Below are 27894 nucleotides of genomic sequence, written 5' to 3'. Positions count from 1 at the left end.
AGAGAGTATTGAAGTCAGCAAAACCACCAAAATCCAACTTGACGGTTGGTGAAAAGAAGGCACTCCGATCTATAAAAGAAAAATCAGAAATCGTCGTGTTACCAGCAGACAAGGGGAATGCCACCGTTGTTATGGACAGGAAAGAATACGACGACAAAATGATGAACTTACTGGACCCAGCCACCTACAGGAAGATCAAGAAGGACCCCACAGACAAAATCATTAGAAAAATGAAGGAACTGATAAAATCCACAGGAATTCCAGCAGAACAGCAGAAAGGTTTGTTTGTGCAGGCACCGGTACCACCAAGAATCTACGGACTACCGAAGATTCACAAACCAGACGTCCCCCTCCGCCCTATCGTCAGCGCCATCAACTCCCCAACATACCAGCTGGCTAAACATCTTGCAAAGATTCTGTCCCCCTTTACAGGAAACACGGAATCGTATGTCAGGGATTCTACACATTTTGTGGAATCGGTAAAAGGTGTAAAGCTGGATGCTGGGGATATGTTGGTAAGTTTCGATGTGGAATCCATTTTTACTAGGGTACCAGTTAAGGATGCTGTAGAGGGTCTTCGCCGAAACCTCATTCCGGAGGGTTTACCAGGATACGTGCCAGATCTGGTGGAGTATTGCTTATCGTCGACGTATTTCAGCTGGAAAGGAGAATTTTACGAGCAGTTCGAAGGGGCAGCCATGGGATCTCCACTATCGCCAGTTATAGCTAATTTCTACATGGAATTATTCGAAGAGGACGCTTTGAAGAAGAGTGGATGACACGTTTGTGATATGGCAACATGGTCAAAAACGGATCCAAGAGTTCTTGGATCACTTGAACTCTCAACATCCTATGATTAAGTTCACCATGGAAACAGAAACTGCCAAAAAACTACCTTTCCTAGATGTGTTGGTCAACAGGACAACAAATGGAGATATAGAACTTGGTGTATACCGAAAGAAGACCCATACCAACAGGTATTTACAGGCATGTTCACATCATCATCCCCAACAGAAGAGGTCCGTGATCCGTACATTATTTCAGCGAGCAGCGAGACTATGTGAAGGAGAGAACTTGAAGAAGGAGCAACACTTTCTACGAGGCATGCTGCAGAAGAATGGATACACTTCGAGGGACATCAACCAGGCCATCAAGCAGCGAAAGCAGAAAGAGGACACGGTAAGTACAAAACCACTTGGATTTATCTGTCTTCCCTATGTTTCAGGTGTAACGGAACGAATTGCTAGGCACCTCAAGAAGAACGACATCGTAGTGCGGTACGGATAGCCAAGGACAAACTAACTCCATTAAAAGGAGCGGGAGTCTATCGACTATCGTGTAGTTGTGGGAAGGTTTATGTTGGCCAAACTGGACGCAACGTCGAGTGCCGCATCAAGGAGCATGAGAGGGATGTAAGGCTGAAGAAGATCCAGCAGTCGGCGGTTGCGGAACATTGCCATGCAGAGGGGCACCGAATAGACTTCGAACAAACAAAGGTGCTGGCTAGGGACAACAGATACTACCAAAGACTGACAAGAGAAGCCACAGAGATTCACCGACATAAAAATAACGTCAACAGAGAGGATGGCTAGGAGCTTGGCAGAACATGGAAGATGGTGGTGAACACGAAGACCTCTTCCCGCCTCACACCGGACGCGACGCAATTAGTTATTAATTAGTTTGTAATTAGCGTTAACTGATTATTAATTAGTTTTTCCGACTTATATATAGTTACCGATTTTTTGATCTCGTCACTTCGATCCAGTTTCTGAAGAAGGTTGCAACATGGCATCCGAAACATCAAACCTTTTATTAAAAGACGCACGGCAAAACCCGAAAGTTTCTAGTGTTAGTTCTAGTTTTAGTTCTAATCTTAGTTTAATTCAAGAAAAACTTTTTCTATGAACACCCTTGTTAGTATGACCGACCCACTGTATTTTTGTGTTCACACTATCACGAGTGTACTGTCAACTAAATAGACTGAATTACATAATGTCATCCAATTTAACCGAGGTTGCTTGCGGTCGAGCCGCTACAATTACTAGTGTATCAGTTCATAATGGTGTAACATATATTGTGGCGCCTTAGCTAAATAAACTGAAATGCATGATATCATCCAATTAAGCCGAGGTCGCGATTTGGGCTTTTATTTTCATATTTTTCTATAAAAAAGTTGTTTATGGATGCTTAGAGATCTGACACTGTTCGTACACCATCTATATAAAAATTGAATGCTCAATGAATCATCCAAGAGCTCTCATATACTCTTAATAAATTAATAAAAAAATTCTTTTTGCGGTGCAAGTTCCTTTACAATATCACAAAGTGTCACTTTAAGACAACGCTTAGTGTAGCGGCGAACAAGGATTGTAACCAAGGTAAATTGCAACTAAGGCGCTTAACTTGAAAATGGTATACATTTTTTAATGTTTCTCGTTGTTCATTAAAGTACCAAGAAGAGTAGTCTTAAATTTCTTTTGTAATTTATTTTATTTTGTATAATATAAATTTCTTGGATTTGATCCAAAACTTTCTTCAGGATAAGTCAACAACAGATAAAAACTAAAATAAGATTTCTTTTAAGGTGGGTTCATGCAAAGTGTTTTAGTTTTAGTCATAGTCATAAGCGTTTGCTTTAGCTGTAGCAATTTGGAATTTTTTAAATATGTTCGCATGTCGTTCGAAGAGTTTAAGGAATTGTTAAGACTGGTTAAACCTTTTTTAACAAAAACACCAAATAAACGTGCAAATTCACCCGCTCAAAGGTTGATAGCAACCCTACAATGAAATATAAAACCTAATTGACCTAACCTTAATTTATAAAATAAAACGAAACACTAAAAGAACACAAAAGAGAAAAGTGCGCATGCGTTACGTTACGACCAATTGTTTTAGCTTTAAGAAGTTAAAAGTTGGTCAACATTTGGGACTAGGACAAAAACCATTTTAGTCGTAAGGTGTTGCATGAACAGTACTACTATAACACAATACCCTAACCTTTCACTCTTACGACTATGCCAACAACTACGACCAAAACACGTTGCATGAACCCACCTTTAGTGGTAATAGATTTTAACACTTATTGTTACTTGGTTGTGCACATTTTCATTCACAGCAGAAACCAAAAGGCGTACTATGGAGATGTGATTTTGAGAGAAATCACTGAAAATCTATGGAATCAGAGAAGAAGTAAAGAAATTCTGGAGGAATGCAAGTCAAAAGATGTGGTAAGATGAATGCGCGCACTCAGTAGACTCTAGAATGTGTACGTTGCACGAATGGAAAGGAATAGACTGACAAGCATTTCCAGAGATTGCAGACCAGCATCACAGCTGATCGTCCGCTTCACAACAATTCGTCTTCACAAAGAAAACAATCAAGAAAGCACAATTTAATTCAATAACACTGCGGAGTTATAAGCAAGACAAGTATGACTTCGAACCAGTTTCTGAAGAAGGTTGCAACATGGCATCCGAAACGTCAAACCTTTTATTAAAAGACGCTCGGCAAAACCCGAAAGTTTCTAGTGTTAGTTCTAGTTTTAGTTCTAATCTTAGTTTAATTCACACCGGCCGTGAAAGCCTTCGTACTTATAAGACAAGTATGGCTCAAACTTCTTTGGAGTGCTGAAGTTGCCTAATTCAAAAACTAGTAAATAGTATAGACGTCTTCGAGAGAAAGATCCTGAGAAGGGTTGTAGGACCTACAGCAAAGAACCAATACTCTCAGTCTACATCAAGACCCAGAGATTGAAGTAGACAGGAAATGTGGTCAAGATGAAGGAAAGAAGGATATTTCAGAATCCGTCAAATTAAATTAGAAACAATGAAATAATGAATTAAATGAAGATGCATTTAAAACAAAATTTAATGATATTGACTATAATTTAAGTAATCACGGATCCTGGAGGACCTTCTATATCACCTGAAAGAGTATCGCTTTGTATACAGTGTGTTTTCGATATTAATTGTCATTTTTTGGTGTTCAGCCCTGCTTGGTTAAAGACTAATTTTGAACATATTTTCAAATTTTAAAAAACAAGTGAGTGTTGACACTGAAGCGAAAACTTCTTGTTTGTCAGGTAAAGTACCTTTTCTGTTTACAGTATGATGAAATGTTACTAAGAAATTTTATTCAGAATGAAAAGTTATGGCCATATGCAAATTTTCGGAATAATCGGCCTACTTTGATAGAACCCATTGTTTATTATTTTCGTCAATAGTACTTTATTACGATTTTTTGTTTTGAGATTTAGATTATTCGGAAGAAATAAACAAACCGTTCTGAAAATGTTCACAAAAGAAAACAGTTAATCAGTTTCATCATAATTTTTTTTCTTAGAGTGAATACTTCCTGGTGTAAGAAATGTTTTAATTAAACGCCAAGAAGTACTTCTTTTAATTTCAGTATTTGGAAATTTTTCACTAAATAAAGCAATAACCATATTTATCGGTTTTTCCCCAGTTCCATAACACTGAATCACGTAAACTTTTTCCTCTAATGTTAACATTGTATTTAAAAAACACTTTAAAATTACTAAATTACAGTTTAACAGATTAACAGTGACAGGAAAGCAATTTTGTTTTTCCATTGTAAATTCCATAATAAAATTGTTTGATATGGTTTTTTCAAAATAAGCCGATCATTCCCAAAATTTGTATATGGCCATAGTTTTTCATTCTGAACAAAACTTCTTAGTGACCCTTTCAGGTACTGTAACCAGAAAAGGTACTTTACCTGCCACAAAAAGAGTTTCTCTTCCACTGTCAAGGCTCACTTACTTTTAAAAAATTGAAAATATGTTCAAAATAAGTTTTTAACCAAGCAGGGCTAAACCCCAAAAAATAACAATTAATATCGAAAAAAATTTACCTTTTATAAGAGTCGTTTCACCTATCCGGGGACATACTGTACAGGGTGTTCCGTTAAGCGTACGGAGCGGCTGTATCTCAACAACGGTAAGGCCTAGAGGTTTGGGAAAAAAATCTTTATAAGCAAAGTGGGCAAGAGAAATAGCTGGAAATTATTTTGAAGTTCGTAATTCGACCGCTAGGGGGCGTAACTGCCATAGAGAAACATAAAATTCCCGCTATCTCAGAAAGTTAGACGATGAGCCATAACTTTGACAACATCATTTAGTAGCTTGGATAATACCGCATCGCTTTTGTTTTGCAATATTTTTCATATCTGTCATAATAAGGGAGGGGGAGGCCAATGCGTTTTCAAATGTTTACATTTTAATATCTCCTGGACCATTCAACCGATTTGAATGTTTTCGGTGTTGTTTGAAAGAGCATTTTATGCTCTTTTTAAAGATATTTTCAGTAAGGCCGTCTGCTTTAAAACAAATGAGCTAGAGGACGTTATCTGCAGCGATGACATACTTTTGTGATTTTTGAAGAAAAGTTAAATGGAACGATACTATTTACTTCACAGACCGTTAATCACCATAAAATTTGCTAAATATTAGTGAAAACCGCATCTCGATATCTCCATCCATTCTCGAATTATAAAAGAAAATGTTAAAAATTCGTATATCTTAATCGGATCAAGTTACCTTAGGAAACAAATAAGAGAGAACAAAAATTTTATTATCTCCTTCACACTTTATCTAAGCTTAGAACTGCTTCAAAACTACTTTTGAGGCGTGTTGAAAAGCCAACGGATCAATGAAACATCAACAATGATAATAAAACAAAATAAACCAAAACACTTAGAATAACTTAAATTTTTGGCAAAAATAACTCACTAATGAGCGAAATGCCTTCCATAAACCTCGATGCATTTATTTAATCTAGTTTCGACGAAAAAAAAGCGCTGCTTAAGTCTCTTCCCTGGACACGTTTTTACTGGTATTTAGTGTTTTGTCATATTTTCCCTGGTTATTGGTTTTTCTTGAAAAGTCAGGTCGTTTAGTCTGCCCAATAGATAAAGGGGTGAAAGCAATGTGGGTTTTGCTCGAACCAAGAATGCATATTATGCAAGTTTACATCAGCTTGTGGACAGATGCTTCATGCATCCATAGCATTCGTGTAAAAGGTTTGGATTTGCCCAAATCATATTTAAAAGTCAATGGTAATAGTTCAGTCTGTTATCAAAATCGGTATCTGTTAAGGCCTGATGTAAAACAACGTGGTGGAGATATTATTCTCTTGAGAACTCTTGTGGACAATTGTTTTCGGAGTTCCCAGATTATGTGGGATCACATTGCGCACCAATATGATTTACGAATTCATAGAGATGTCTGAATGGGCTACACGTTGCCAGTTTTCCGTAATCGCTAAGTCAATCTTAAAAACACTTCTAGAGAAAAATGTGTTTCTTTGTCGTAATTGCATTGCACATTTTTGCCATGCAGTTGCATCGTATTTGAAACATTGAAAATAAATCATCATACGCTCTATCATACGCTTCTGCGTTAGTAAATGACATGTTTACAGTTACCATGGTTATGTGATTTGTTTTTCTCGATGAGGTAACTGGATCCGATTGATGGCACTCGAGTTTTTAACATTTTCTTCTATAACTCGAGAACGGGTGGCAACATCGAGATGCGGTTTTCACTAAAATTTAGCAAATTTGAAGGTGACTAAGGGTCTGTGAAGTAAATAGTATCGTTCCATTTAACTTTTCTTCAAAAATCACAAAAATATGTAATCGCTGCAGATAACGTCCTCTAGCTCATTTGTTTTAAAGCAGACGGTCTTACTGAAAATATCTTTAAAAAGAGCATAAAATGCTCTTTCAAACAACACCGAAAACATTCAAATCCATTCATATACGGCTGTTGTATTAGGGATTAAGGCGAATACATGCATTCTTTATTAGGAAGGTGAATTTAGTACTATTTTTGAGCATAAAAACTTTGTTCTGCAAGCTAATTATCCCACCAAGACCATACTTGTTTCTCCCCAATTCTTCAATGCTTCTTTTCTTAATTAAAACTTAACAGCAAATTACCATTGGGAATTATTAAATGAGAAAGCCACACTAGCAACATTTTGTCAGATTGAAATCAGAAATTCTAGAAGATATAGTTTAGATGAAAGTCTCCTATTCAGTAATGGTATGAGCATGGTATTTGTTATTTTACAAGACTGGCCTAGATTCATGAATCTCTTGCTTACTGGTCGGATAGAGACGGCCACACTTATCGCATCCCTCAAAATTACCGCTACTTCCCACTGGTTGTCTGACAAACCACCAACTTGATTCTTTTTTTTTTAATTCTTGTTATGTGCTTGGTATATTAACATAATAAATGTACAATATTGAATAACATTTGATCTTTGAACTCATTAATATACAGTTTGTATCATCTTTTCATTTCCAAATTAATTCTTTATTAAATTCGAATGAAATTAAATATGAGAAAAATACTATAAAGATTCAATATAAAGGAAAACTAATTATGAAAAGCTTTTCTAGTTTGACTTTATTATATCTCTCAGATTGCTTAAATAATCCTTAATTAAATCCTACTTCATATTAAAATAATCCTCTCTATCTGTTTCAGGTAAAAACTCATTACGTTTGACTCTTAAAGCAAACTTAATTATAAGCTTAGTAATCAAAATAATGAAAAATTGAATACGTCAATACGATTACAAACAATAAATATGATGACATAAAATAAAGTAAAAGCTTTACCGGGCGGAAAAAGTGTTTCGATCGATGTGAACACGTAGAATTTTAATTTTAGTCTTTACCGGGACAAACGGCCAAGCACGGTTGTCGTGTTCATTAATTATGCTGTAACAATGTTCCGTTTTAATTTTGTTTCAACATCCAGACCGGTAAAATTTTCATCGCGTAAAACCGGCTTGTTCTTGAACGTGTTAGTTGTTTTTGTTAATCAGTGATGTCTCTTTCATTTTAATTTACGATTTAATTTAGTATCTCCATCGTCGGCTGTCAAAACATCATAAGCCACGGGGCAAAATGAGAAAATCCAGGACCTAATCTGTAATTTAGTGGAAGAATGTATTTTCGGATGGTGCACAAAGAAATCTGCAAAGTTGGAATTAATTCGGACGATTGGTTTTCGCTGGTGCACCATCACCACTAACCAGAGGGAATCGATAGAACCGGTTCCTATCGGCGATAGATGTTCGGTAATTGAGTTAAATTAGTAACACGGCCGATATTTGCCGTTGTCCAATTTGTCTGGGCCGCGTTAGACAACGATCTCCTACACGGCCTTAGATATTGACTTGGTGGTTTGTCATCAATCGTGCCGAGCGAGCGAACTTAAATTGCGGATGCGAATCTCGACGAATTTCAACGCTTTTATTATCTCCCCATGCTCCCTTGCTCTTCGTTCCCCTTGATTGCACTTCTCTCTATTTCATCCCACTCGAAAACTGGGTCGAATCTAGGAGGTTTTTTGACCTCAAATTTCGACGAAATATTGATTCACAAAAGTTTACTAAACTGGTTCCTATTTTTTAGGTATAAAACATCCCAACAGAAATAAATGAACAACACCAGAAAAACTTATGGTATAATAATTATATGGTATTATAATATAATAATTGTGATTCAAGATCAAACTGAAGAGATCGTTAATGCAGCTGAGTTATAATGTAGATGGGTTGGGTTTGGAAAGAAAAATTATCGCTTCAGTAATATGGTCTCAAGTGCGTACTCTCAAAAAGCCTCGTGTTAGTTGTAGTGATAGTACTGATGCAAAACTAGAACTAACACAAGATCGAGAACTAGAAATATTCGGATTTAACCGCACGTCTCTTAAGACGCCTAAACCCGAACGATTCTAGTTCTAGGTCTTATGTCAGTTCTAGTGATAGTGCCAGTGTAAAACTAGAACTCACACTAGATCTAGAACTAGAATGTTTCGAGGTTCAAACCCGAACGTAAGGTAACTAGCGCTACCTAGCAGTGTCACTAGAATTAACATGTACACCAAACATGTTTGTTTGAACCGAACTTTCAAAAGTATTTTAACCTCATTGAATATCAAAGTTAACTCCGCCTATCCTGAAAACAGGAGTGCCAATCCCAAGCCTAGATAAAGAAATGATTACTTATAAATCATACATTCTTTGAAGAAGTTATTAACAATAAAAAACGTTTTAAAAAACTTCTTTCTTGCTTTATTTTATAAATTTCCTCGGTACCGGTTTCGACCTTTACAATTACGTCATCATCAGCCGAATCTATATAATTGGAAATTATTTTATTTGACTTATTTGACTGATTAAACATAAGAATCAAATGGAAGACTCTAAAGTTCATCAATGTCATCATGTACGAGGGGTATGAGTATCAAGTCCTATCCAGGCAAATTATGGGGTGAGACAACGTTGTATTCTGTTATTATTAGTATTATGTACGTTGGTAGTCTTGTTGGATTTTAGTAGGGCTTTTGATAGTGTTTATCATGACTTGCTTGTGGAATTGTTAAAGTATATTGGTTTCAGTGAATCCGCTTTAAACTTAATTGAAAATTATTTAAGTAATAGGCATCAGTCGGTTAGAATCGGTGATGCTTTGTCTGAATTTCGCTGTTTGAGCATGGGTTCTATTTTCTTTATATACATCTCAAATCGTTAGGGGGTTAAATCATTGTGAGTACCATATGTATGCGGATGATTTGCAGATGTATGTTTCCTTTGATCCACGCGACTTCGCGTTGGGTATTACGAATATGCAAAAAGACCATGATTACATTCATAAAGTGGCTCGGGAATACGGTCTACATCTTAATCCGAGTAAATCCAATGCTATACTTTTTGGAAATTCCGCTATTAATTGATGTTTGTAACATTCCTTTGGTTAGTGAGGTTAAGAATTTGGATATGATTATGGACAACAGTTTTCGCTATAAGAAGCATGTCTCCAACTGTATATCCAGGGCTTATTATCATATGAGGATGTTGTTTCTTCATCGACACTACCTTGGCATTCATCTAAAAAAGATGTTGTGCGAAGCCTCTATTTTGGCTCAATTCGAGTGCAAAATTCGTGTCTTCGGCATATATATGGAATTAGAAAATATAACAGAATATCTTATAAACTGAAGGATGCGGGATGGCTAAATATGTATCATCGTAGGAAAGTGCAGTGTTTGTGCCTATACCATAAAATTATAAACTATAAGGAACCACAGTATCTCTACCAACTGATAACTTTCCGAAATGATGTCCACCGAATAAATACGCGATTTCGCGGAAGACTGTCGCCACCCTTCTATCGTTTGTCTTTATTTCAGAGGTCATACATATTTCAAATAACTTCGAAATATAATGAGGTGGGCGATACTTACAAGGGGTTCTCGCTAGTAAGGTTTAAATTTACACAGAAAAATTCTTGTTTTCTTGAACAATGTCTACATGGGGGCAAACGCTAATCTGACATGTTTTGCAATCTTGTTGTTGTATCTAGCTGTTGCTTTGTAATTTTTGGCCGAGTCATGTTTTTCTTTTTTTATTTCTTAGGTTAGTTAGAGCAGCTGCACTATCTGTACAAGCTGGAACTCGCCTATTTTCCTTTGTATGTTTATTTTATACAATTAAGCTTATTTTCTAATAAAGGCATTTATTACTATTATTATTATTCCTCCTGGTATTGGATAGAGTGATGAGAAAGGTCACAGAAGGAAGGAGAAATGGTATTCAGTGGTGGATGTAAGATAGACTTGAGGGTTTAAATTTGTAGATGACATATGCCTACTTTCACGGAGATTTTATGACATGGAGGTAAAACTGATAAAATAAGCAGAAGCAGCAGGACTAAAAGTCAATGTTCAAAAACGAGGGAAATGAGGATCAATTCTTCAGTCGAAGCTAAGTTAACAATGAATGGAAGCGACCTGGGACGAGTTGAAACATTCGGGACAGCGGAGGATATGAAGAAATGAACACATAGAGCAAATGGGACCTTCGTGCAATTGTGCCCAATCTAAAGAAATCAAAAGAACACAAAATAAACTTTGCTTCAACAGCAACGTAAAGTCAAAAAGGGGATATCGAACAAATCAAAAGTGTTCATTAATCAATTCCTGCTACGTATTATAAACGTGAGGTGGCCGGAGGTGATATCCATTGAAGAACAAACCATTAGTTACACGCTAAGTAAGCCTTATGGAGCAGTTCAGATATCAGCGCTTGACTGGAACCCCCAAGAAGCACGGCGAAGAGGGTAACCAAGAAAGACGTAGAAGAGAACAGTTAAGGAAGAAGTAATAGAGCTGGGAAAACGTGGAGAGAAATGACACGTCTTGCTGCTAACCGGACAAGAGGAAGGGCCTTTACTGGTGCTCTATATATTGTATATAACGAACGAATTAATAAATTATAGGGCTTCCGCAGAGTTTTCTGGAATTTTACGTTTCAGCGGACGAATATAACAATATTGTCAAATCTTTGAAGAGGGCCATAAAAACATAAACTAAATAACTTTTGTTAACTTGATCATAAACAATATAAGATCTCAAGTGGTCCGGTGAAAGTGTGTCCGATTTGCCAGCAGTAGTTAACTTATTTGCCGATCATTTTGAGGCTACGTATTGTTCTGCATCAATTGAAACTATTGGTAATAATCACGCTATTCATGATGTTAATTTTGTCACTTTTAGTATCTCCAAAGTCAGTTGCGACGAAATGGTTGAATCTTTCAAAAACTTCCCAGCACTCTTACATATTTTCAACCTAATAATCAAAAATTCTGAATTTCCAAAGATATAGAAATTAAGCAGGATATCCCCGGTTTACAAGAAAGGCGGTAAGTGCTCTGTAGCGAATTATCGGCCAATAGCCATCATCAATAACTTTGTAAAGCTATTTGAACAAATTGTAGCATCCATAATTGAATTCTACACTAAGGCATGAATGTCTGAATGTCAGAGGTAAATCTGCTATCACTAACCTACTAAGTTTTGCTCAATATGTATCGGCCGCACTATCCGTCTTCTCACGGGCATTTGACTCTTTGCATCTTTCGTTATTGACGATGAAACTGGAGAAGTTTGGTTGCGATTGCTCTCTTATACATCTCCTTACGTCTTATGTGTCTCATCGTAAACAGTACGTTGAACTGGATAATGTTAAATCTAAGTATATAAACGTAACTACTCGCGTACCTCTATCTTCTTAATGATCCTAAATATATCCAAGTATCAGGTGATGACATACAGCCAGAAAAGGAAGGTTGTGTACTTTGACTATAGGATTGGGACGAATCATCTGATGCGCATTTCTACTACATATTATTATTACTACGACTTTTACCAAACATATTAACAGAGTGTCGGCTAGTTCCCTTCAAACATTGGACTTTCTTACTAGAAATAGTTTAGAGTTTGCAGACAGCAAAACAGTACTTACTCTTTACTTTACCCTTGTACAAAGCAAACTAGAATACTGCTGTAACGTTTGGTCTCAGACTTTTTTGACACACATCACCACCACAGAAAAAGTATAACGTAAGTTCATTAGATTCATACATTTTCTGGAATTTGGTTACTATCCGCCTCGTGGTGAATTGAACTATCCGGCCCTTTTACATCATTACAATCTCCTTAGTCTGGAAGATAGAAGGCAGAATATGTCTGCGAAGTTTGTGCACGATGTGAATGCGTCAAATATTCTCTGCCAGTCGAACATAAGCGTGTCCTAATTAAGTGCTCGCGTTTTTGCTGTTTTTACGTTAAGTCATGCTAATACTAACATAAGTTTGAATTCCCTCATTAATAAAATAATGCAAGGAGCTAATGCGATATGTTACATTCGTATAGTGGTTCTGTTTTTGTTCTGCTCTTTCTGATAGCTTATATGTGTCTATTACTTTAATATTACTTTAATTTTTCTGCGAGCATTTCACATTCAAAACTTTAGGTTTAACGAATATTATCCCACGTTGGGAATAATGTATTTCCGTTGGGATAATAAAGATTATTATTATTAAATTGTGGAAAAACCTGACGAACTCTTTTAGAAAGAAGGGTTGAACTCTCACTGAAAATCTGGTGCCATGCCGTAAGCAATGCTGCATCAAAAAAGTAGAAGTTTGATACTTTAATGGAGTTCACCAAGGATGTTATTATTCCAAGTCCTATGATAGGAAATCTATAGCCTCCCTAGAGCACGCAGCAGTGCGGATCAAACTGTTTGTGACTGTCTGACTACATTGTACAGGGTGGTTCAAATTCGATGTCCAAATAGGCTAACTCGGAAACTATAAGAGTTAGAAAAAAGTAGCTTACATGTCATGATCTCGTTTTTCGAGAAACTGCAAATGCCGAAAACCTCATAGCGCTATCGTCTTTTATTTTTCCCTTAGAGGCCAAAATTGAAAATATTATTATAGGTGGAGTATTATAACTAAGACATTATGTGGACACTTTTTTACAGAGAATTTAATGACGTAGTAAAAAAACATTTTTCGGTTTTAGATTTTGAGATATTATGACAATTTTCGTTTTTTTAAATGGAAACAACCACTGATTATTCACTTATTAAATTCGTTATTTTTTTCTGATTACAAAAATATAGGGTTCGACAGGTCTATTTCTTATTGTTTTACAATAAAACTAAATATAAACTTTTTTTATAAAATTTCCATTTAGTGTAGTCGAGGAAATTCAATTTACAGTTTCCTGTAAGTTACGGGGCGGTAGGTAAAATCTAAAAAGTTAACAATTAAATACGAAGATAACTTCTGGTATTTAAAAACAAATAATTTTTTAATATGTAACATTCTAACATGTCAAACTTTTCGTAATTGATCTTAAAAACAGGATTTTTAAAGTGACATTTCAGAAAATTTTTGAATACAAACAAATGTTGTTTATTTGAATTCAAAAAAAATAAAGTCCCTAGATTTACAAAGTACCGCGGTTCGTCGCCATTTTGGCTCGAAAATCAAGCGGGAAATTTAAAACTATGTTGTTCTATTGATAACATTACTCCAAAATTCCTTTCTGTTTTCTCGTGGTATTTTGAAGAGTCGAAAGCCCTTCTTACTGCTATTTTTGCAACTCCAAAGGCAACAAAATGGCAATATTTTTGTAAATATGGTGAGATGCAGTGACAAGTTGTCAAACCGCCATTTTGGCTCGAAAACAGGCGTCATGAACCGCGGTACTTTGTAAATCTAGGGACTTTAAAAAAAAAAACATATGAGCGCCATCTATCAATAATTTATTAAGTGATTTAATAATAATATTAAATATTAATAAAAAATGTGAAATAACGCAATCTATTCCAACTTATCTGTAAAACATATATAAATTAAATAGTTCAACAAATATATTTGTTTCAAATATCAGAAGTAGGTTTTTTTAATTTTTAGTTATAGTACCGTAATTTACAGGAAACTGTAAATTTAATTTCTTCGACAACACTAACAGAAAAGTTTGTTTTTAGCTTTATTCTAAAACAAAATAAGAAACAGACCTGTCGAACTCTATATTTTTGTAATCAGAAAAAAATAACGAATTTAATAAGCGAATAATCAGTGGTTATTTCCATTTAAAAAAACGAAAATTGTCATAATATCTCAAAATCTAAAAAAAAAATCTCTCTCGAAAAACGAGATCATGACATGTAAGCTTCTTTTTTTCTAACTCTTATAGTTTTCGAGTTAGCCTATTCGGACATCGAATTTGAACCACCCTGTACATCGTCTGCCATAAGGACAATCTACAGTAAGAAGCCCAACACAATGTATGTATATGGGTCAAACGCACACACATTATGTCAGATTTCGAATCTTGAAAACGCTCAAACACCCTTAAGTGTTACAACCAGTTTCCATGCTACTGTCACTTGCTCTTGAAGACTTAACCTTTTCTTGCTCAAAGTTCACATGCCAAATATATCAAACATTAAAATCAACCACTTTTAATTGATTAATTTTTGTATAAATAGAACGGCGCAGACAAGTTAAAAGAACGCATTGATTGGATGTTGTTTGAGCAAACGTCGGTGCTGCCGTCCGCACCCAATTTACCTTAACGACATTACCTTCCGTGAAAATTGGACAACCTTCTCCGGGAGGCGCCATTAGGCCGCTTCGGCTGAAAGTATTAACGCAAAGTACATTCGCGTACAATAAAGTACATTGATTAATGGAACTGATTGATGACATGGAACGGGGCCGTAATTGCGTTAGCGGTGCGGTCCGGAATTAAACGGTATTGATTTTTTTTCTGGCCGCCGCCGCGCCGACGGTCCCCGCGCGCATTTTCACTGAAAAATGCAATAGGTGCATGTGCACGCGTGCAAAAAAAACGCCGCCCTCAATCCCCCAAACGGGTGGAGCAAGTGGGACGGGGCCATACTCAACTCATGCCTAGTCGTGCCGGCAGATAACACGCGGCCCCCAAAGCCATGCTATTCAAAAATAATACATTTTCCATTGTAGGTAAAAATCCTGCACATCAAACCACCTTCACTTTATGTCAATCTTGTAATATATTCCCTAAAAACGAATTCGAATTTAAAATCAAAAACAAATTTACTTATTATTTCTCTGTAAGACGATCGCCACCGCTAATGGAAACAACACTGGCTTCGCTTTGCGTCTCCTTCTGTACGAGATCTTTGGCCGTCTAGGCCGCCGAGCGCTCAAATTACTGCATAAACGGGAGCATTTGCATAGTGCCTGCGGCGTTCCAACGCCCCGGCGTCAAATTGCGGAACGTGTCAATTCGATCCGACCCCAATCCTCAGTGCAAAAACAAATAGAATATTATTGGGGGGGTCGGAGAGATTGCGGGGCAGCAACGCTAAATTTGTCCGAAATTGAAAAATTTCCACGTCCGAGTTAACTCTAACTCCATTTATTAAATTACGCAGCACTCGTTGACGTGAACGAGATTATACATCTTCTGATATCTTCGAAATCCGACTCAACTACTAAACGGGTGGTTGGTTGGCTGTCATAATGCAAATCGAGTTCGGTTTTCAATTTTGGGTGATGTCTGTATTGGGATGGTGAGACTTGTCGCGGATCTTCGAGGGGCATCAACGGCGACGCTTAATGCAATCGTTTTCTCCTGTGGGAAACCGGAGCTGCTTACTATGGAAATTAAGGAGCTTGTTTATGTTACGCGACTGTCGTCGCGCAGGAAGTTAGTTCCCCAATATTGAGCAGATATTTATTGTCGACGATTATTAACTTTGAAGAGCACTCTATTCAATTGCAACAAACATAACTATTAATCAAGTAAGTCAATAGAAGAATCACACAAACAATTGTGTGTTACCACTACCAATATTGCTTACTCAGATAATATGAAGAAGTTTCTGAAATTTGGTTTATATATGTCATATTTCGGTTAAAAATGAATAGGACAGAAGTAATTCTAAATTTAGCAAAACAAAGGGTTGAAGCCTACACTAATTGTAGTGAGTAGGTACAGGGTGGTTCAAATTCGATGTCCGAAAAGGCTAACTCGAAAACTATAAGAGTTAGAAGAAAAGTAGCTGACATGAAATTCTCTGTAAAAAAGTGTCCATATAATGTCGTAGTTATAATACTCCACCTATAATAATAACCAAGATAATTGCACTTATTGGTTTTACGATATTTTCAATTTTGGCCTCTAGCGGAAAAACAAAAGACGATAGCGCTATGAGGTTTTCGGCATTAGCAGTTTCTCGAAAAACGAGATCATGACATGTCAGCTACTTTTCTTCTAACTCTTATAGTTTTCGAGTTAGCCTATTCGGACATCGAATTTGAACCAGCCTGTACATAATAAACTATAGTTTTCTTTCTATCATTAAATTTATTAATTAATATTTACGAACAGGATCAGATGCAAGTAAATCACAGGATAGCTGTAGAGGCAAAGATGCTCCCTCAAACTATGATATATAAAATCAAATAGGAAGTTCTTTACCGGAAAATATTAAGAATGATATTGCAGGAAAAACGGTATGTTATAGATTAATCAATTCCACCAAGAAAAAATGTAGTTTTAATTACGAGATAGAAAACTCCCATTATTCGGATGTTATATGCCAACTATGTCAAAGTGAAGAATGACATTACAAGTAAAACAAGGTAGAAAACATATACTTAATGAAAATGATTGGAAAGACAAAACAGCTAAGAGAGAACTGAAATGAGGAATTCAACACGAAAATAGAAAAGGCTGATACGCTATTGCTTCTAGAAAAATGGGAATCGCATGAGAACTGCAGAAATAAGTGCCGATAGAAACTTGATGAAGATTAAGGAAAAAACTATTTCAGGACTTTTGGAAGTTAGGGGACCACACAAGATAGTGGGTTATATTACAATGAGCGTGCAGCAAATAGAAAAAAAACAGGTTATAAACAAAAACGATTCAAGCAGTAATTTTTCACGGGTTTACAAATTCAATATTTGCCATGCAGTTATAAAAATTTACAAAACATCGTTTTGCAATACGCCAGGAATATCGGAAACGTGAGTGACAACTGCTTTGAAGAAAATCGGAGAAAGTAGAACTGTAGAAGGGGAGCGCGTATGTCACAACATTAGGCCTCACAAAGTTAAAGGTGGTATCAAAGACAGCCTGAGAAGACACGTTAACCTTGTCCCCTTAATTCCATCTTATTACATTAGGAAAAAATCATGCAAAATGTATTTGGCAAAGGGTCTAAATATCTCACAAATGTATAATAATTTTTTAAGCACAAGAAAGATCAGTGCAACCTTTGTACAGCTTATGAAAATGCAGATGAAGATGCAAAATCCAAAATGCAAGAAAAATACGATATACGCTTGAGTAATAAAATTATAGCTAGCTACACTGTTGGAAATAATTCACGAGCACACCCTGTATAATCTGAACGCGTGAAGATAAGTCCATAATATTTGAGGAGCACAAAGGTTTACTGTAGACGAGTTTATTCAGGGAGTTTCGAGTTGTTCCGTCGCGGCATTGTTGTCTGAGCCACCCTTCCAAGTGGAACATTCCGTCGCTATGGAGACCGAAGTGAATGGAAAATACCGGTCGTTTTTAGTGTGGTGTGAGGAACCACATTGTTATCGTACTCTGTGCGCAATGGATGGGCGATCGCGTTACTTAGGCGAGTTTGAGCGAGGAATGTTTGTGGGTATGCACATTGAGGGTGTATCGTTCTGTGAAATTGCGCGCCGTCTCGAGCGATCGTTATCGGCATTGCAACGGGCATGGCGAGAATGGTGTGAGGTAGGACATAGGTACCTTCAGCCGCGGCCGGGACGGCCCTGCGCGTCCCCAGCACACGAGGATCGCGCTCTTCTGCTCAGCGCTTTAGCGTCGTGTGTGTCCTCCTCAAGACAACTTGGAGCTGTTTTGCCACCGGCATGGGAAGGCGCACTCACTACGCGAACTGTCCGCCGTACATCCGCCGTACAGTTCGCGTAGTTTGGTAGATAGTGGACTGCGAGCGCGTCGTGCGATACAGCGGATTCCAGTAACACCCGAGCACCGCAGCATACGTCACGAGTGGGTCGACGCTAGGCATTAGTAGGTTGCCGAGTAGAGGGACATTTTGTTTTCCGACGAATCAAGATTCGAATTGAGAACCGGTGATGCGCGAATTTTAGTTCGTCGGAGCCGTGGTGATCGTCTACTCGAGCAGTATGTGCAAGAACGCCCTATCCACCGACAACCGAGCATTATGGTATGGGGTGCGATTACATATGGTGGACGTACACGTCTGCTACGTGTATAGCAGAACATGACGGGTCAACGATACGTAGATGAGGTGCTACGGTCCGTTGTGCTTCCCTACGTTCGGCGGCTCCCAGGTCTGCTATATATCCACGACAACGTACGACAGCACATCGGACGTGTTGTACAGACCTTTGTGGAAGAGCACTATATACGAATGCTTCTATGGCTAGCTCGGTTTCCGCATCTGAATCCGATCGAACATGTTTGGGACATGACTGGTCGGAGACTTCTACGTTATCCGGCTTCCTTGGCTAACGTTGAGGAGCTATGGAGGTGAGTTGAGGTGGCATGGTTGGCCATCCCTCTCGCTACAATACAGCGACTTATAGACTCCATGCTACGTCGTGTAGCGATGGTACGCGAAGCTCAAGGGGGATACTCTCGCTATTGATGTTTCTGCTCCCAACAGAGTTATGCCGCTCTCCATGTGAGAGTAAGTTACACTACTTTAGTACTATTTCCATACCAAATTTTATTGCGCTAGACACACGCGTTCAGATTATACAGGGTGTGCTCGTGAATTATTTCCAACAGTGTATTTAAAAGATAAAGACAAAGACTTGGCAGTTGATGATCGAACGGTTTGCACGATGTGCTTCAAAAGGTTTTGGTGGCCCCCTCAGTCAGAAGTTAGTACATTTTATTACAAAAGCAAAATTGCCACATACAATTTTACAATTTATGACATGGATAATAATCAAGGATACTACTGTTTGTTACACTTTCTGGAAAAACAAAAAGAAAAGAGAGACAACAAAGTGTTTCTCTACTTTGGCAACTGTGGAGAGCAAAACAGAAATCGGTATATTTTGTCAATATTTGCTTATGCTGCTAACGTTTTTAAAATTGAGATAAAAAACTTTACTTTAACACCCCACCCAGTTGTGTTATTTTATAGCGGTTCCACGGACCTTACGACAACACTAGGTACGTTATAAACTGGGTTTTAATTGTTTTTTAGTACAATCAGTTTTTTTTTTCACTTAGAGTAAAGAAATGACACAAAAATCTATCCAACTAGTGTTAGATTTAATGATCCAAATTTTGAAAGTAAAGTTTTCCGGAATTATGTGATCAAGAAGATAAACAAAATTGTGTTGTAAGCGATTCCGCTCAATCTACCGACGAAAAACCGGATAATATAGCAATTAGTGCACAACGTGTTGCACAAAGGTATTTCTACGGAAGAAACAGGTTGAAATGGTTAGTAAGTGCACCTGCTAGAAATGTAAGAACACCAGCCCACAATATTGTAAAAATGCCGACGGTAAAATCCAAAGTAATAAAAATAGCGCCAATTGCTCCTTGGAATTGTATATTTAATGATGAGATGTTACAACAAGTTACTCACTGGTCCAACAAAAAGCTAACAGAACTGAAGCAATGCAGTGTTGAAGAAGTAAACTGTTTCATTGGTTTGCTTCTATATACAGCTATTTTCAAATTAAATCACGAGGATATCACCGCTTGGATGATTGAGAAGAATGAAAAAGAACAGATCTGAGCGCAGCAATTTCAGAATTACTACAAAAATTTAACAAAAACTCACAAATGTCATACTCATTATATTCCAACACAACAGTGGATGAAATATTAGTGCCATTTCGTGATCGTTGCAGTTTCAAGATTTACGTGCCTTCGAAGCCGGCAAAGTACGGGTTGAAATTACAATGCCTTGGCGATACCAGAACCAGTTACATATGCAATACATATTTATATTGTGGGAGGGGAACTGATTAGGATTAACTCAAGAAGAGAAGAAATTTGGCATAACGACACAAGTTGTCATTAAATTATGTAAACCGATATATGGCAGTCATCGCAATGTTACAACAGATAATTGGTACACTTCAATAGAATTAGCAGAAGTCCTGAAAGCTAATGGTCTGACAGTGTTAGCAACAATGAAAAAAAAATTAAAAGGGAAGTAACCAGCGAATTTTTACCAATGCGTAAGAACATTTTCACAAAACATTTCACAATATTCTCGTATCTTCCTAAAAGAAGCAAAGCCGTGTTGTTACTTTCATCAATGCACCATTCAATTGAGACTGATTCTGCTAACCAAAAACTTGAGATAATAAGTGGTCATGATGCACCAGAAGTGTAATGTATATTCGTCAAGTCGTCGAACCCGTTGTTGGAAAATGGCAATTTTTTATCGTATCTGCAACATAAGTGCAACAAATGCTTACATTTTACACCAATCAAACCGGGACAGATACATTTTAACCAGACTGGAGTTCATAAAAGTTGTGGCTAAGATCTTAATTGAACCGTACATGCAAGAACGGAATATAATGTAAGACTACCTCGCGAACTCAGATTGTCAATAAGCCGTATATTAAGCGAGAAAAACGTTGGATACGGTGAAGCTAGCCAGAGCGATAAATTAGAAAGAAACTAACGGAAAACTTGCAAGTTACGTCCGGCAAAGGCAAAAAGAAAAACTGCTTATTTGTGTTTTTGTTGTGAAAGGCCAATATGCCTAGAATGCAGCAAAAAGATTTGTATAGATTGTGCTAAAGGAAAATCTTTAGAAGAATCGAAGTGAAATAAATTTTGCCATTACAACCCATGCACGTTTTTGTTAGTTTTTCTGATATGGTAAAGAATCAAAATTGAAAAGTTGATGAAAATCGTGAACAGGTTTTGCATAGGACCATAATTTTTCATTTTGAATAACTTTTTTTAATAAAATTTTGCCATATCATGAACAAAAAGGTTACTTCACCTCAACCAAAAATAGTTTTCGCTTCACTGTCAAGGCCAAAATATGAAAATATTCTTATAATTCTCTTCACACCAAGCAGAAACTTAATTTTCCATCCTTGCAATAAAATTCAAAAACTTTTAGGTTATATAACCTCTTGTAACATATGTCCTGGGACACACTGTATATATCAAGCAGATATTGTAGATCTAAATTAATTAATTTGGACATGTATACACAGCAATTATTTATAAAATCATTGAAGACATTGACCTAACAAACACAATCTCTTTAACGATTCGCGATTAGACATCGGAATAATATCATTATTATTGTTCCCTCATAAAGGCGTGTCAGCCATTCCAAAACCGCGAAGAATAACTTATTTGAATTGCAAATCATCATCAACATGTAATTCACGGTCACATAGATCGCCTTTGGTTCTTCTGCCTATTGAGGCGCCAGAGATTCAAAAAAAAAATAGGAATAAATAGAGTGAGAGAGAAGTAGGCGATCAGACGAGAACAATGGGAAGGAATCGCCCGAAGGCATTCAAGAGTACGTGATCCTATACATATACTACATAACAACGGCGCAAAACTACGCGCCAGCCGTGCGTCATGCTAATGGTTTACGGCCGCCTATATCGGTCATCAAAGGAGATTTATATGGAGGCGGTTTTTATGGCACGTCTGGGCCTAAGACGACGAATTGAAAATTATTTATCGGTGAAGATTGTTAGTTTGCTAAGCGGGCGGAGTTGATGTTCCTCATTGAAAAGTGAAAGGATAAAAATTCTCAAATGTCACCTTTCTATTATTATAAAGTTAGGCTGCAATTAGATGTTACAAGAAGGCATTGTTTTAAGATTTCGATGATATAAGATGTACTTATAAGAGACTTTTTGAGAATAAATATCAACTCTCGTAATCTAAAAATAAATTCTTTGTCAAGTTGTACAACGAACGATGTTATTTTATAAGAAAAACTTTTTAATTTAGAATTTGCTAGGACGTGAATCAGGTTTTAAGACAGAAAATGAAATGTACACCGCAATGTCCTCGGAGGCATTTGTCAATTTTCAAATCTTTCTTTTGGTTGCTTTTACATTCTGCGCACAACAACAAAAAAAGTGGAGATCATTAAATTTCCGTCTCAGAGAGCTTTCGCAATCACTACTTACCCACTCCAAACTTCCGCAGCCGCGCGAGCCAGAACTTTTCGCGACTCCCTTTACGCCCTCATAATTGCAATTTTAACTCGGTGCTTTTTAGTGGGCAGTCGTAAAGGTGAAGTAACGAGGAACCCGCGTTATCGAAACGTTTGATTTAAGGGCTTTATTACAGCCAGCGCAGCGGATCTCCGAATTTGACAGTTTCATATTGTCGTAAAACGGCAGCTCACTAGATTCAACAATTTAGTGAAATCTACAGATTCGGGACGTTATTTACCCTTACAATGTCGGCGAGTAATTTTGCTGCACTTCGATCGTAAAATTGTAATTTGAATTAGCGCGAGCTTACCTAGCTATTAATAAACCGTGCCGTTTCGACTCGAGATAGCGTCGTAAATAACATTTTCGACGATGACACTTTAATTGCATCACGGTTCGTGTTCCTGCTCCCAGCGCTGCGTTTACTTAGTTTTTGTATAGGTAGTTTATTCTCATTGTAAATTCTAATAATAGCCGCCGGAGCACGTTTATAGCCCGTCGATTAAATTAGGTATCTTATTCGCCACATAAAACGAGAGGTTGCCGAAATGAAATTTGTTCACTACAAAATCTGCTCATTATTTCTCTTCAGGAATGTTTGTATTAACTAAAACGTGGCAAAAGATTAAAAATAGCAGACGTTAAAAAGAAAAACTTAATGTGTGCGATTTTAACAAGGCGTCCAGTTAGGAGACACGATGTATGCATTATGTAAATACCAGTTATTTCCTAGCATTTTCCCTCTCCGATTAACAAGTGGTGGAATATGCAAACACGCATCGCTACATTGCCCAACAATAAAAAATAAAGTGCATTTTTATGCAGGTGTCCAGATAACAGGGCAGAAACGCGCACCCACTGAAAGGGCTGCGTGGCAGATGACATTTTAAAATATGAACACGAACTATGCGGCCGCGGCACGAGAGTTATAGGGCGGGCATCAAACGCTGCATGAGATTCATACAATTTCCCAGAGAAAAATCTGTAAGATTACGAACGTGGAAATTGAAAACTGTCAACGAGTGACACTCTGGAAAGGGTATGCTGATAGCAAGTTTTAATGGAGATCCATATCAATAATATAGACGTTATTCAAAATTGCAGAATACTAGTTTGTATATGCGACACAAATTGCATTAGCAAATCATTTTTCAAAAATCAATTTATATAGTTCTGGACTGTGTCTGAAATGTCAAACATGATCCAAAGGCAGAATTGGATTGCACTTTCTGCCAATAGTAAAGAAAAAAGAGTTAAACTTAACTTTTTCATAAAAACTTAAATAGAAAGGTTGCAATCATTTGTTATAATGAAAATCAATATTGTGATTGTAACGATTACTTGCATAAAGTATTTACAGCTAGGTTAGTGCAGAAATATTGGGCATACAATTTGCTCTAGCTTAATGTTGCTTCAGACTGTCGAAAATTGTTGTTAAAACCCGCCCGAAACGGTAGACCCTCAAAGAGATGGAGACACAGCTCTCAGTTAACTTCTCAGGAGATGTTTCAGTGGCACACCATATCAGGAACAACATACCCAACGTTGCAGGGAAAGAGGAAGAAGGTGATGATGATAGCTACCGTAGATTTATGTTTCCTAATCTTTAACTTGTACATTAACACCTGGAGTTATTGCAGAAGATAGGACCTATGGCTAGTTTTTTAGACTGTACGCTTCAATTTACTACTTTCGCCATAATAGGTTAAAAGATGAACTAAAGTAATAGGGTAAACTTATTTTGAAATACATAATCTATAATAACACCTAGAGGCCTCCTTGGTGCTATGCTTTCCACAAGTCCTCCTATAATGGCTGCCGGTATATTCTCCCACTTGGCTTGAAGGCAATATGCAAGTTCTTTCACCGATTTTGGACGGTTGTTGCACCCCTTAATTCAGCGATCTAATTTTTCCATTTGAGCAATCTCATTTTCAATCGATGGTGTAACTCGCCACATGAGAACTATATAGTGTTGTCGTCCTGAAAATAACATGGGTCCACTCCGCAAAGTACTATTGCCATTAAGTATTCGGATAAAAAGTGTTGACTCCAGGCTGACACCAGACCCAGACCCTACCATCCAAATTATATAGAGTAAACCTTGATATGTCCTATTTCCAAGCAGATGTGCTTCACTACTTATGGTATTCATCAAAATACAACTCCGAGATGTCTGTTATAACTCTTGGCGTATGGCGTCCATAACGTGGTTCTTAATTTAAACCTATTTCTTTGTTTAATGAGTTCTCCGTAGGATACTTTCGTTTCATTTCGTTGCCCAAGGGAGTGTTTTCAGCCTCTCCATCTATCTGTTTTCGTTCTTCCGTATCTTCGATCTATGAATTTCATCTCTTATTATATTCATGACATCTCTTAGTATTTGGAGAATTCTGCTCCGATGCTCTTGTTCCAAGATCACAACGTTAAGTCATTATTCCTTGTTCGCCGATTAGGTCAACTCCTTGTAGCCTATCCGCCGGTTCCTACTTCGGTTTTCCTGACTATTCCTTTTTGTTTTTTTTTAAGTACTTTTATTGCCAGACCAGTAAATTAACATTACTATACAAGGCTTTTTCTTATACTAAATAAATGTCACATTACATAACTAAAAGGACCTCGTCACTTACAAAATAATAAACATAAGTCAAATTGGATGGTAACATTTAACGAATTTTAAATCAAGTAGATGTCTTGTGGTAGTTTCCTTTTAAGACGACAGTGGATGTTCTTTTTGCTGAGGTTGTATGGCTGTAGTACTTCTGTGTATTGTATGCGTTCGTGAAACCGGGAAGTCATTTTAGATATAAAGGCAATTTTTAATTCGTTGTGTAGTTGATCATTAGAGATATACCACTCGGAGTCTACTGCTATGCGTAGTATTTTGTTTTGTAAAACCTGAACCTTATTAAAATTTGTTTTAGCTCAGATTCCCCAGACAACGCAGGCATAGGTAATGAGTGGTCGAATGAGTGTTTTATAAATTAGAATAGTGTTTTCGCATTTAAGTCTTGTTCTCCTGTTTATCAAGGGATACAGTTGTTTCAACTTTCCGTAACCTTGATTAACTTTTTGGAGTATATGGTATTTCCAAGTTAATCTTGTGTCAAGGAATATGCCAAGATATTTAACCGGTTCGTCCGAGTCATTCCATCTAATAGTTTCTCCGTTAATTGTTAATTCCGGTGAGCTTTTAATTCGTTTGAGTGTAAAAATTTTAGCGATGCACTGGGATGTATTTATTGCTGTATTCCAAGACTTGAACCATTTAACTAGGGTGTTTATAGCTATTTGCAGATTTTTAGTCGCATCCTCGAGTTCAAAGCTTTGCGCTATTAAGGCTGTATCGTCCGCATATGCCAGCATGTGAACATTTGGTTGTGGCATATCACTCATGTAGATATTGAACAGGGTGGGAGAGAGTACGCTGCCTTGAGGTACACCAGCGTGTATATTTTTTGTTTCGGAGAGCGATTCATGAATTTTAACAGGTGTAATATTTTATAAATTAATCCGTTGATCCATACACGGTCGAAAGCTTGGGCAATATCGAGAAATAAGGCGGTCGAGTATTGCTTCATTTCAAATCCGTTTTCAATTATGTTCGATAATCGTTGTAATTGATGACTGGTCGAGAACTGGTTTCTAAAACCAAATTGGAAGTGTGGAATCACATTCATTTCGTTTAATGCTTCACATAGGCGGTAATTAATTACTTTTTCTAAGATTTTCGATAATGTAGATAATAGACTAATCGGTCGGTAGCTGGTGATGTTGCTCTTGGGCTTCCCTGGCTTTAGAAACATAAGTATATGGGCGTGTTTCCAACAGTTTGGAAAATAACCTTGTTCCAGACAGGCATTGAGTAATCTCTTCAAAAACTGCACTACTGTCTCCGGTAGATTTTTTATCGTAAAGTTAGGAATTTGATCAGGTCCTGGAGCTTTCTTAGTTTTCAGATTTTTAATAATCTGTCGAATTTCATTTATTGTGACCTTTTGGAAGTTACTGTTCAATACCGGATTATGGTTTTCGTTATATGATATCACAGAAGTTGTGAAATTTGGGGTGCTGAAGAAGTGGGGTCTGAATATTTTCTCCAGATATTCTGCAAAACCAGTACTTTTCTGTTGATCAGTTACTAAGTGTCCATTATCAATATTTAAAGTTGATATTTCATTAGATTTTCTCGTGATTCTTCTTGTTGCTTTCCATATTTCGTGACTATTGGGTTGTATGTTGTTTAAATATTGTTGAAAAGATTTTATGTGATACGCATCAAGTTCCTTTCTTATTTGTCGTGTTAATCGATTTACAATTGACTTGGTTGCAGGGTTTCTCGTCATTTGCCATTCACGTCGCAGGCTGTTTTTCTGGTTTATAAGAGATTGGATTTTTGATGGCGGGAGATAATTATCAAACTGCGGTTTACATTTGGGGAATGATGATGGTTTTATACAAATATTGAATGTTTCTGTGAGACGCTGTACACTTTGGTCAATTGACTTTTGGGTATTTAGACTGTAGTCGTTATTATTGAAGGTATTCTCAAGTGCGCCTTTAAACAAAAGCCAGTTAGTTACTAATTTGTTGTTATTTTTGGTAAGACACGGTGAGGTTTTTTGAACGATAAAATCACAGGAAGGTGATCTGAATCCAAATCTACCACCACTTCTTGATTTATTAATTTATTGAAATTTTTAGTCAATGCGACGTCTAGAATGGCGGGTTGGTAATCATTTCTATGTGGATAGTATGTGTATGTATTAGGTGCGTGCACCATGAAGTTGTATATAGAGGACAAATTTAATAGTTTAATTCCCGCTTGGTTATTAGCTCTACATCCCCAAGCTGTGTTCTTACTGTTTATTTCACCCAACATCAGAATTTGGCGGTTAGTATTGAAGATTGATTTTATATCCTCCTCAATGAGGGGTTTATTGGGTTGCTTGTAAGCACTAAAGATGTTAAGGGTAGAGTTATCAGTAAGTGTAATTTCTATACCGATAATTTCAATATTACTGCAGTTAACTAATGGGAGTTGTTGATTCGTGAACTTTTTTTTAATTAATATAGCCACCCCTCCGGAAGCTATGCGATTATTTCTGTCCTTACGATAGATTTTGTAACCTGGAATTGTGAAATTCTCATTTAGAGCCAGATGAGTTTCAGTGATACATGCAACGTCAATGTTTTTTCTCTGTAAGAAAGTTATTAGTCTATTGCGTTCTTTTTTAATTCCGTTAATGTTTAAGTTGAGTATTTGGAGATCGTATAGAATTATATTTGCGT

At 37.0% G+C, this 27894-nt stretch overlaps 1 protein-coding gene across 1 annotated transcript in view; it reads right to left on the bottom strand.

Moving 5' to 3' along the window:
• The window catches only part of LOC111415636 (Regulator of eph expression), a 170612-nt gene that overhangs the window by 58912 nt on the left and 83806 nt on the right, over positions 1-27894 (bottom strand). The window lies entirely within an intron of this gene.

The sequence above is a fragment of the Onthophagus taurus genome, chromosome 11 (genome assembly GCF_036711975.1).
Source record: "Onthophagus taurus isolate NC chromosome 11, IU_Otau_3.0, whole genome shotgun sequence".
NCBI lineage: Eukaryota > Metazoa > Arthropoda > Insecta > Coleoptera > Scarabaeidae > Onthophagus > Onthophagus taurus.
This window is presented reverse-complemented; position numbering and strand designations above follow the sequence as displayed.